Here is an 11,517-nt window from a genome sequence, read left to right as displayed (position 1 = left end):
TGAGTTGGGGTTCTACCATAAAAATTTCAAGTGAAAAAGAGTTCGGGAACTATTTTTACCGGCTCAATCTTTTGGACTGCGCCAAGCTGAATTACTGTCCAGAATAGGCAGAACGTGTTGGACGCGGCCCTGGACGCGCGTCCAGTGGAGTCCAGTAGGTTCGGGAGTAAGATCAAATTGTATAAGCTTTGATTATTATTATTGATGTTTAGATGATGTGGTTGTAATGAACCTAAGAGGTTATGAGAATGATTATAGATTCAGGATGAATGAGTATCATGGGTTGTTTAATGAATTTTGTTAATTAATGATGGCGGATTAAGGTAATGATTAAGAGTACTTAAGGATTAATTATGGTGATTATTGAGTAATGAGAGGATGCTAAGAATATGATATAGATTGGTGATTTGGTTCACGTTGAAGCCTAGTGATGAGGATAATGTTGGACTAATGACTAAAGGTTTATGTTAATTATAGATGGGTAAGTTGTTGAATGTGAGAAATTGTGGTCTAATGATGAGTTATGGTTTAGTGATTTAAGGTTTGAAATCAATTATGAATTATGGTTAAGGGTGGTGATTATTAATAATGGTGATTAGGAACTATTATTCTTATTACTAAGTAAGGAAAGTTATGAAGATTATGAGCTTATAAGGATTATGATTAAAGATTGGATTAATGATGGAATTAAATGAGGATGATGGAATGATGGATAACGTTATTGATAATGGTGATGTCATTATGTTGTTGAGCTAAGATGTTGAATTATAATTATGGTGGTGATATATAATGCTATAATTATGGTACATGAGTTATGAATCGGTGATTATGAATTAATGGTTTAGATTAATGGATAATTATGGATTATGGTTAATAATGGTGTTAATGCTTTCGATGACTTGATAATGATGTTATAATGTTGTTGACTTGTTGTCGATGATGGATTACAAGGTTAGTAGTTACTAATGACAATAATTAATGCTTAAGAATGATTAAGGTTCATTGTTGGATTATGGGTGACTAAGTGTTGTTTATAGATGTGTGATTTCCTTAAGTTATAATGGTGTTGATGATAGTGAAAGTTGTTGATGACGATAGTGACAAGGACAACTATCTATTATTAATTAATGGTGGAACCATGATTATGGATCACCGATGATGATTGGATTGTAAGAGGAACTGAGATTCATGATAAGGAATAAGTATTGGGAATGGATATATGTAGTGTTAGTAGAAATATATAAGTATCCGATGAGTGACCAGCTTGTGTTCAGTATTTTCTCAACTTTGTTTTCTTCCAAATTTTGCTCGTACTTGAACTACGTTTGAAAAGCCTTTGGGCAAGTGAAAATGTTTATGAAAACTTACGGTGAAGAACCAAAGGAAGTGGAAGAGTGAGCGTCTAGAGGAAGTTAGTAACATTTTCAAGAAGATAAGGTAATCTTTATGTCCACCAAAACCTTTTTCCACCATGATATTCATGAATTTCTTGATAAAGTATGGATATAAAGATTTTAGTAGATGAAAGATTGGTGTGATTGTGGTATATGATGAATATATGTAGATATGTGGATGATTATATGAGGTAACTAGTATACGATTATGTTGTGATGAATATATGTAGTAGACATGTATATGTGTTTACAACCTTATATATATATATATACAAAGGTAGACCTATATTGTTCAAAATGCATAAAGCGAGAAAGTAAAGAATGAGACAAAATGAAATCACGGTGTGAAGTTGGAGGATATTCCTTTTTAACATTCATAATGGAATTACAAACATTGGGCCCCAAAATGATTGGTGTTAACCACTTGAGTAACCTTGTAGAAACATATCCAGGGTTACTAGAGCTAGTGACTAACCTGCGGGCTTGGAATCCCGACAAGGGGTGTGCACACTAAAGGTCCTAGATCTGCTTCCCCTAGTTGGAATAACTAGGTTGTGGTGAGATGATGGAAATGAGAAGGAAATTATGGTGTGAATTGAAATATCTTTAACTTCATTATGGTAAAAACTGGTTATTTCTATTTAAATGCTTATATGATTATGATGATAATTATGACTATGAGGATGAGTATGAGTATTAGTATGATTATGAGTATAATATGGTGCATACATGTGGAAGTTGTGATTATTGGCACATATTTTATTTGAAACAATAATGAGGAAATGAATATCTCTTCTATGAGAAAAGCTTTACATGATTTAACGTACATACACTATTATGCTATCTACGAATCATTTGGTTGCAGGTGGATTTTCAAATCAAGGGAAAAACTTTATAAAGCTTTCAAATTGTTATGTTTTCAAACCTTTGTCTACTTTTAAGTGACAATGGATTTCCTTACTTAGCCGTCGTGCTAACTATAATTCATTGTGTCCTTTATTAGATGCAGTCTAGCGTGGGCCCCTGTGGCCGATGAGCTCAGAATAGGATGGGAGTCGAGGTTGAAGACTACTCTATCCTAGAATAGACACCCTGGAAGAATTATTTCCATATGTATTAAGTTGGAATATTGATGTGGTTATTCGATGTTGTAAGTTTAGCCTTAGCGTTTGGGTATAGGAGAGATACCTAAGCGTGGCGGTAACCCCCAGTTTTTTTGCTGGTTAGATGCTTCCGCAATGTATTATATTTTAAGGATTTTGTAATAAATCCAAGATGTGAAAATTGGGGTACATGAGTTATGAATCGGTGATTATGAATTAATGGTTTAGATTAATGGATAATTATGGATTATGGTTAATAATGGTGTTAATGCTTTCGATGACTTGATAATGATGTTATAATGTTGTTGACTTGTTGTCGATGATGGATTACAAGGTTAGTAGTTACTAATGACAATAATTAATGCTTAAGAATGATTAAGGTTCATTGTTGGATTATGGGTGACTAAGTGTTGTTTATAGATGTGTGATTTCCTTAAGTTATAATGGTGTTGATGATAGTGAAAGTTGTTGATGACGATAGTGACAAGGACAACTATCTATTATTAATTAATGGTGGAACCATGATTATGGATCACCGATGATGATTGGATTGTAAGAGGAACTGAGATTCATGATAAGGAATAAGTATTGGGAATGGATATATGTAGTGTTAGTAGAAATATATAAGTATCCGATGAGTGACCAGCTTGTGTTCAGTATTTTCTCAACTTTGTTTTCTTCCAAATTTTGCTCGTACTTGAACTACGTTTGAAAAGCCTTTGGGCAAGTGAAAATGTTTATGAAAACTTACGGTGAAGAACCAAAGGAAGTGGAAGAGTGAGCGTCTAGAGGAAGTTAGTAACATTTTCAAGAAGATAAGGTAATCTTTATGTCCACCAAAACCTTTTTCCACCATGATATTCATGAATTTCTTGATAAAGTATGGATATAAAGATTTTAGTAGATGAAAGATTGGTGTGATTGTGGTATATGATGAATATATGTAGATATGTGGATGATTATATGAGGTAACTAGTATACGATTATGTTGTGATGAATATATGTAGTAGACATGTATATGTGTTTACAACCTTATATATATATATATACAAAGGTAGACCTATATTGTTCAAAATGCATAAAGCGAGAAAGTAAAGAATGAGACAAAATGAAATCACGGTGTGAAGTTGGAGGATATTCCTTTTTAACATTCATAATGGAATTACAAACATTGGGCCCCAAAATGATTGGTGTTAACCACTTGAGTAACCTTGTAGAAACATATCCAGGGTTACTAGAGCTAGTGACTAACCTGCGGGCTTGGAATCCCGACAAGGGGTGTGCACACTAAAGGTCCTAGATCTGCTTCCCCTAGTTGGAATAACTAGGTTGTGGTGAAATGATGGAAATGAGAAGGAAATTATGGTGTGAATTGAAATATCTTTAACTTCATTATGGTAAAAACTGGTTATTTCTATTTAAATGCTTATATGATTATGATGATAATTATGACTATGAGGATGAGTATGAGTATTAGTATGATTATGAGTATAATATGGTGCATACATGTGGAAGTTGTGATTATTGGCACATATTTTATTTGAAACAATAATGAGGAAATGAATATCTCTTCTATGAGAAAAGCTTTACATGATTTAACGTACATACACTATTATGCTATCTACGAATCATTTGGTTGCAGGTGGATTTTCAAATCAAGGGAAAAACTTTATAAAGCTTTCAAATTGTTATGTTTTCAAACCTTTGTCTACTTTTAAGTGACAATGGATTTCCTTACTTAGCCGTCGTGCTAACTATACTTCATTGTGTCCTTTATTAGATGCAGTCTAGCGTGGGCCCCTGTGGCCGATGAGCTCAGAATAGGATGGGAGTCGAGGTTGAAGACTACTCTATCCTAGAATAGACACCCTGGAAGAATTATTTCCATATGTATTAAGTTGGAATATTGATGTGGTTATTCGATGTTGTAAGTTTAGCCTTAGCGTTTGGGTATAGGAGAGATACCTAAGCGTGGCGGTAACCCCCAGTTTTTTTGCTGGTTAGATGCTTCCGCAATGTATTATATTTTAAGGATTTTGTAATAAATCCAAGATGTGAAAATTGGGGTGTTACATAGTGGTTTCACTTGTGGTTAGTCTGTTGAACTTATATGCTTTGGTTGAGTATCTTATTAGCGAACTGTTGTATGATGAATTCGTTCCTTGATATTGAACTCGTTTGGAAATGTCTTTGGTTTGTGATTCATTCAGCTTGTTGTTGGTGAGTCATCTGATTTTAAATAAAGAACAATTTCGTTGGCGTGTATATTCTATACGCGTGTGTAAACATATTTACAACCTATGATATATTATATATTTCTCACGAGTGTGAGTGGTTGATTACTTAGAATTTCTTTTCTATTGTTTTCCTAACTGTTTTCCAGGTATGGAGTAGACTGAGTCGCGAGAGCGCTAGTAATAGGTCTACCTCACCTTATACTTAGTCTAGTGATCTGTTGGATCTGTTTAGACGTTTTTAGGCCTGTGTGCCTCAGACTATGATTATGTATTGGCTATTTCAGTTATGTTTACTTTGATGGATTAGTATTGTGGATTCTTAGCCTGTGCATCTAGGTTTAGATTTGCCTAGATGTGGCATGACACCCTTTGAGTACTAGTATGCTTCCGCTTTATTCTATTGTTAGTTCTGAGATTTGCTAGCTTTTATATTAAGTATTTGCCTATCTCAACGTGAAAATTTAAGGGTGTCACATGGATGGCGTCGGGAAGCTGTCGAATGGGAAAACAAGATGGTAAGAGTTCTAATTTTGGTAATGCGGATATTCTTGCCATGCAGGTTCACGGTACAATCCCGAAGGCTTTGCATGGTACAAATCTTCGCGAAAAGGAAACTTTTGAAATAGGTAGTGCTTCAGGAACGTTGACTGATGAAGTTGAAGTGGTGGAAGGCATTACTGTGTTTGACCAAAAAAGAAGACGCGTGATGGAGGAGGGTGATGTTAACGTTGTAACAGAGGTGGATCTCGAAAATACAAGGAAATAATGGAAATACAACAAAAAGTTATCCACGAAGGATAATAATACAGGAAAATACAACCTACAAAAGGTTGAAAAACTTGAACTACGGTTGAGGATGAAATCCGGACGAACTCGGGTGGTTGGAAGCACGAGTCGTGTTGCCACTATCCTTAAAACCTTATTTACCGCCTCCCGGGGTGCTGGAGCGTTGCGGTATCGGTTTCCCAGGATAAAACGTACTACGATCCTCCGTTTGAGCACACAAACTTGGATCCGGCGAACTAGGAACGTGGGTTCAACGCAGGTGGCTAGAAGGAAATGTGAGCAGAGTTTTGAGGAGAAAACAGTGTATTGCTGTGTGTTCTTGGTGTGTTCCAAACCTGCTGCTCACAACGAATATATAGTAGAGGAGAGTGAAGCATAGCATTAATTATGGCATTGATCATCCATTAGTAACCTCCTCCCACTAGCAGAAAATTAATTCTGCCATTAACCAACACTTACACCCGGCCCACTACCAAGTCCATAACTCTGAAAATAATAATTGGAATTAATCAAATTAATTTCGTAATGCTAAGAGTCATTTCTGAACGGACACAGTAGGTAAAACGTCGCGTTCAAGAGGTTACTGGAGTCGCAGTGCGAGACATGGTCCAGTCTGCGAACCTTCGAGACATCGCCGTGCCGCGAGACGTCGAGAAGTGCATGCTTCGAGACATCGTGCCGGCAACGAGACATCGGACGCGCGCGCCAGCCTGGGCCGCGCGACGTCGCACTCGCACGCGAACGACCTTCGAGAGGTCGACTCCGCTGAGGTTCGAGACATCGAACTACCTCTCGCGAGATGTCAGTTCGTCTTGATGTCTCGAACTTACGTGTGGACTGAGATGGAAAACTTGTTCGGAATTTTCGCATAACTTAGCCAGCAAGGCCAGCCAATTTCCCGAACGACATTCGTACTTGTTCGAAATTTTCGCATAACTTAGCCAGCAAGGCCAGCCAATTTCCCGAACGACATTCGTACTTGTTCGGAATTTTCGCATAACTTGGCTTTAGCCAATTTCCCAAACGACATTCGTGCCCACAGGTGCCGGCGAGTCAAGCCTTTTCAGGCTCAATTTGGAATTTGATTTGCACTCCCCCCCTGCGCGCGAGAGAGAGCCTCTATGCCATACAAGTCAATTAGCCTTAAAAAAGCTCTTGTATTTATAGTGGGGCAAATCTTCCTTCCAAACCAATGTGGAACAAAGCTACTCAAGCTTTTCCTCACTTCAAATTCCATCTCCAATGGGTCTACTTTGAGAACCAATTTCTCATTCACCCATTATCCATTTTGTGAGTATAATATATCGATCTCTTTGTCTTACTACGAAGAATCCGAATCCACTTTGACCCGACCCAAATCGGATGTGGACCCTACATATATTTATACTAGAAAATGGCCACTTAAAATGCCATTTTAGTGCTATTTTTCCAACAATCCCCCACATGAATGAAAATTGATTTTCAAGGGAATTTTGAAATCGGAAACAACTGCGTTCAACGGTTGATCCCTACATAGCAGAGGTATGTGTAACCCTTTGAACCTTGCCTTGTGAGATCTATATACTCTACTGGCTGTACGGTAGAACGCGATGTCTTTGAACTGACTGCCGTTTGTGTAGACATTGACAAATCTCACACAGGAACCATCCAGCCACGTCCTGTTCTCATGATTGTGCCCATTTTGGTCGTGGGACACCTTCCTGGTTCTACAAGAGTTTCTAAAGAATTGAGCCCGTTTCAATTCTCCTTTGAAGCGACCCACACTTCTCTCTCACATAAGTGATTCTTTCTCGAGTTTCCCGCAACTCAACCCATGTTAATTGACTTTGCGCACTTAGCACATATCAATTCAACAATCGAATCATTAAAGCACTAATGTGCTAGCCTCGATCGGGATTCACTGTTTTAACGAGGAGTGGTAGGGAGTCCGGGACCCCCACAGTGACATGCTATTCCATAATTTAGTTGTCCCATTGAACTTAGGTGCCAGCTAGGTTGGGTATCCACTATGGAAGTTTTAGCTCAAGGGCTTTAGACCCACTCCTCGTGCTAACCTCTCGACAACTTCTTTGCTCAACCCTTTGGTTAGCGGATCCGCTATATTGTCTATTGACCTCACGAAGTCAATCGAGACAACAATAGTTGCGAGAAGTTGTTTAATGGTGTTATGTCTATGACGCATATGTCTAGACTTACCATTATACATATGACTCTTTACTCTCCCAATTGTTGCTTGACTATCACAATGCACACAAATTGGAGGTACAGGTCTTGCTTGACTATCACAATGCACACAAATTGGAGGTACAGGTCTTTCCCAACTAGGAATATCTTCCAAAAAATGGCGTACAGGTCTTTCCCAACTAGGAATATCTTCCAAAAAATGGCGTAGCCATCTTTCCCAACTAGGAATATCTTCCAAAAAATGGCGTAGCCATTTTTCCCAACTAGGAATATCTTCCAAAAAATGGCGTAGCCATTTTTCCCAACTAGGAATATCTTCCAAAAAATGGCGTAGCCATTTAGCCTCTTCACACATTTGTCCAAGGCAATCATTTCAGATTCCATTGTGGATCTAGCTATTACTGTTTGCTTGGATTTCCAAGCAACGACTGCACCGACTAGTGTAAACACATAGCCACTCGTGGATTTAGAATCCTTAATGTCAGATATCTAGCTCGCATCGCTATACCCTTCGAGTACAGCAGGGTATCTTACATAGTGCAATCCGAGATCACGAGTATACCTCAAGTATCTCATAACTCTAACTATTGTCTTCCAGTGCACCTCACCGGGATTGCTAGTATACCTACTAAGTTTACTAGCCGCGAAGGCAATGTCCGGCCTAGTACAACTCATAAGATACATCAATCTACCAATAACCCGAGCATATTCTACTTGAGAAATACACTGTCCGTGGTTTTTGGTCAGTTGAACATTTGTATCAAACCAAAACTTTGGCAAGACACCCCCACACTTTGAGGTATTGGTAGGAGGGTTTCCTACCTTTCCACAACTCATAAGGGGTCTTATCGAGCTTCTTGTGAGGTACCTTATTCAAAAGGTAATTACTTGTCAAAATCGCCTCACCCCACATACTTTGAGGTAGGCCCGAACTTATAAGCATCGCATTCATCATCTCTTTCAATGTACGATTCTTACGTTCGGCAACACCATTCGATTGAGGTGCATAAGGTGCAGTACTGTAACACCCCCAGATTTTCCATCATACTAAAAGGCATAATTAATCATAATTACTAATTTCCCAAAACGGAAGCGCATAAAATCAAGAAGTGCTACGCCACACCTAAGTTTATCACAAACTTAGATGCTAAGGTAGTCTTTACATCTACTATCCTTATTAATACATACTATTACTGTCTTACATCCCAGTAATATACAACCCAAAAACCATAGTAATTTCTATCATCAAGAGTAGATCCATTTTCTCTTCTATCGCTCTCGGATAACAAGATCTACTCCATACCTGAAATTCATTTGGAAAACAGAATTAGCACATAGTGCTAAGTAATCCCTACTCCACCCTGTAAAATCATGGTTTTGGAAAATAGTTTTATTCTTTGTTTTCGAAAAGCAGTTATTTCACATGATAACAAATTTTCAACAAGATTTCTCATATAAGAGATATTCATTTCCTCATTATTGTTTCAAAGAAAAATATGTATCAATAATCACAATTTCCACATGTATGCACAATATCATACTCATAATCATACTCATACTCATACTCATACTCATAATTATCCTCATAAACATATAAGCATTTAAATAGAAATAACTAGCTTTTACCATAATGAAGTTAAAGATATTCCAATTAACACCACAATTTCCTTCTCATTTCCATCATCTCACCACAACCTAGTTATTCCAACTAGGGGAAGCAGATCTAGGACCTTTAGTGTGCACACCCCTTGTCGGGATTCCAAGCCCGCAGGTTAGTCACTAGCTCTAGTAACCCTGGATCTGTTTCTACAAGGTTACTCAAGTGGTTAACACCAATCATTTTGGGGCCCAATGTTGTGATTCCATTATGAATGTTAAAAAGGAATATCTTCCAACTTCACACCGTGATTTCATTTTATCTCATTCTTTACTTTCTCACTTTATGCACTTTGAACAGTTTAAGTCTACCGTATATATATATTTTAATATATATATATATACTATATATATAATATATATATATATACATATATCCATACACATATAAGGTCACACCCACTTATACATATATAGTATTCTCACATACCACTTACACGCATATAGTACCAAATATGTATATATATATATGGTAATATAAATACATATACGATAGTGTATATATACACGGTATTAATGTATGTATATAATAATAATAATAATAATAATAATAATAATAATAATAATAATTTGCGTATATATGTATTTCTACGGTATAAATATATGTAAGTATATATAATAATCATGACAAGAATATCATCAATATAACTAAATGTATAGGGATGTATATATGTATATATATATATATATACAATTTATATACGTATATATATATATAAGGTTGTAAACACATATACATGTCTACTACATATATTCATCACAACATAATCGTATACTAGTTACTTCATATAATCATCCACATATCTACATATATTCATGATATACCACAATCACACCAATCTTTCATCTACTAAAATCTTTATATCCATACTTTATCAAGAAATTCATGAATATGATGGTGGAAAAAGGTTTTGGTGGACATAAAGATTACCTTATCTTCTTGAAAATCTCACTAACTTCCTCTAGATGCTCACTCTTCCACTTCCTTTGGTTCTTCTACATAATCCATAATTTATCCACAACATACATAATATTAGATCCTTGAGAACACTAACTATACTAAAATAATTAGTAAAATAGGATTTTCTTACCCAAAAATTTTCCTACAAATCCTAGGAAGTATATAACATCATAACCACATATTTTAAGAAAACTATACTTGGATTCAAGATCTAGGACGGAGGACAAAACTTTTGAACCGATTAAAATAGAAATTTACCGAACAAAGATGATCTTGATATGGAAAACCCTAGTTGTTGAAGCTTGAACTCAAGAATGAAGATGAAATATTCTCTCTTGTTTTCCTCTTGGAAATTTCGAATTTTTGAGGGGAAAATGGATAAAATTGAAGACTTAAGCTAGTTATATCAACTCTAAAATGATATAATAATAATACGTGGGGATGGAAATGTGGTAGAGAAAGTGACACTTGTCACTTGTGGTTAAAAAAAAATCTTCCAACTTATCAGTTGTGGAAACAGATAAATTTCGGTGGAAAATAATTTAAATAGAAGAATTTTGAAACCAAAAATTTACCTCAGACTAAAACTCAAAATTGGGCTAGGTTCGGTACACCGCGAAATTTAGCGATGTACGATCAAAATAAATTTTCGCTGCTATGGGCTGATTTAATTAAATAGGAAATTCAAGAATAATAATATGGTGTCTAATAATCCATTTCCTAGGACAAACGGGTCCGAACACCAGCTTCCAAAAATTTTACGGTTCGTGACCGGTACGTACGATCGCAGCATATTGGGAATATTTATTAAAATAATAATGTTAGGAAAATACGGGGTATTACAAGTACGCTCGTGTATTATTCCAACACTCGCACAGAAGTCACCGATAGGTACTTCGTACTCACCACTCTATCGCTTCTAACATTTTTAATCCTTCGATTAAGTTGGTTTCCTACTTCATTCTTATAAAGAACGAATTTTTCCTTGCTTCGTCTTTGCTCTTTAGCAAATACACATAGCAAAATCATGTGTAATCATCGATAAACGTGATAAATACTTATTACCACCTCTCATTTGAATCGATCTAAAATCGCACAAATCGCTATGTACCAATTCTAGTGGCTTAGTCTCCCTTTCAACCGATTTGAAGGAGCTCTGGTTAGTTTTGCCTCAACACAAATTTCGCCACTTATTT

This window comes from Ipomoea triloba, chromosome 10 (genome assembly GCF_003576645.1).
Source record: "Ipomoea triloba cultivar NCNSP0323 chromosome 10, ASM357664v1".
Lineage (NCBI taxonomy): Eukaryota > Viridiplantae > Streptophyta > Magnoliopsida > Solanales > Convolvulaceae > Ipomoea > Ipomoea triloba.
Note: the sequence above shows the minus strand (reverse complement) of the source record.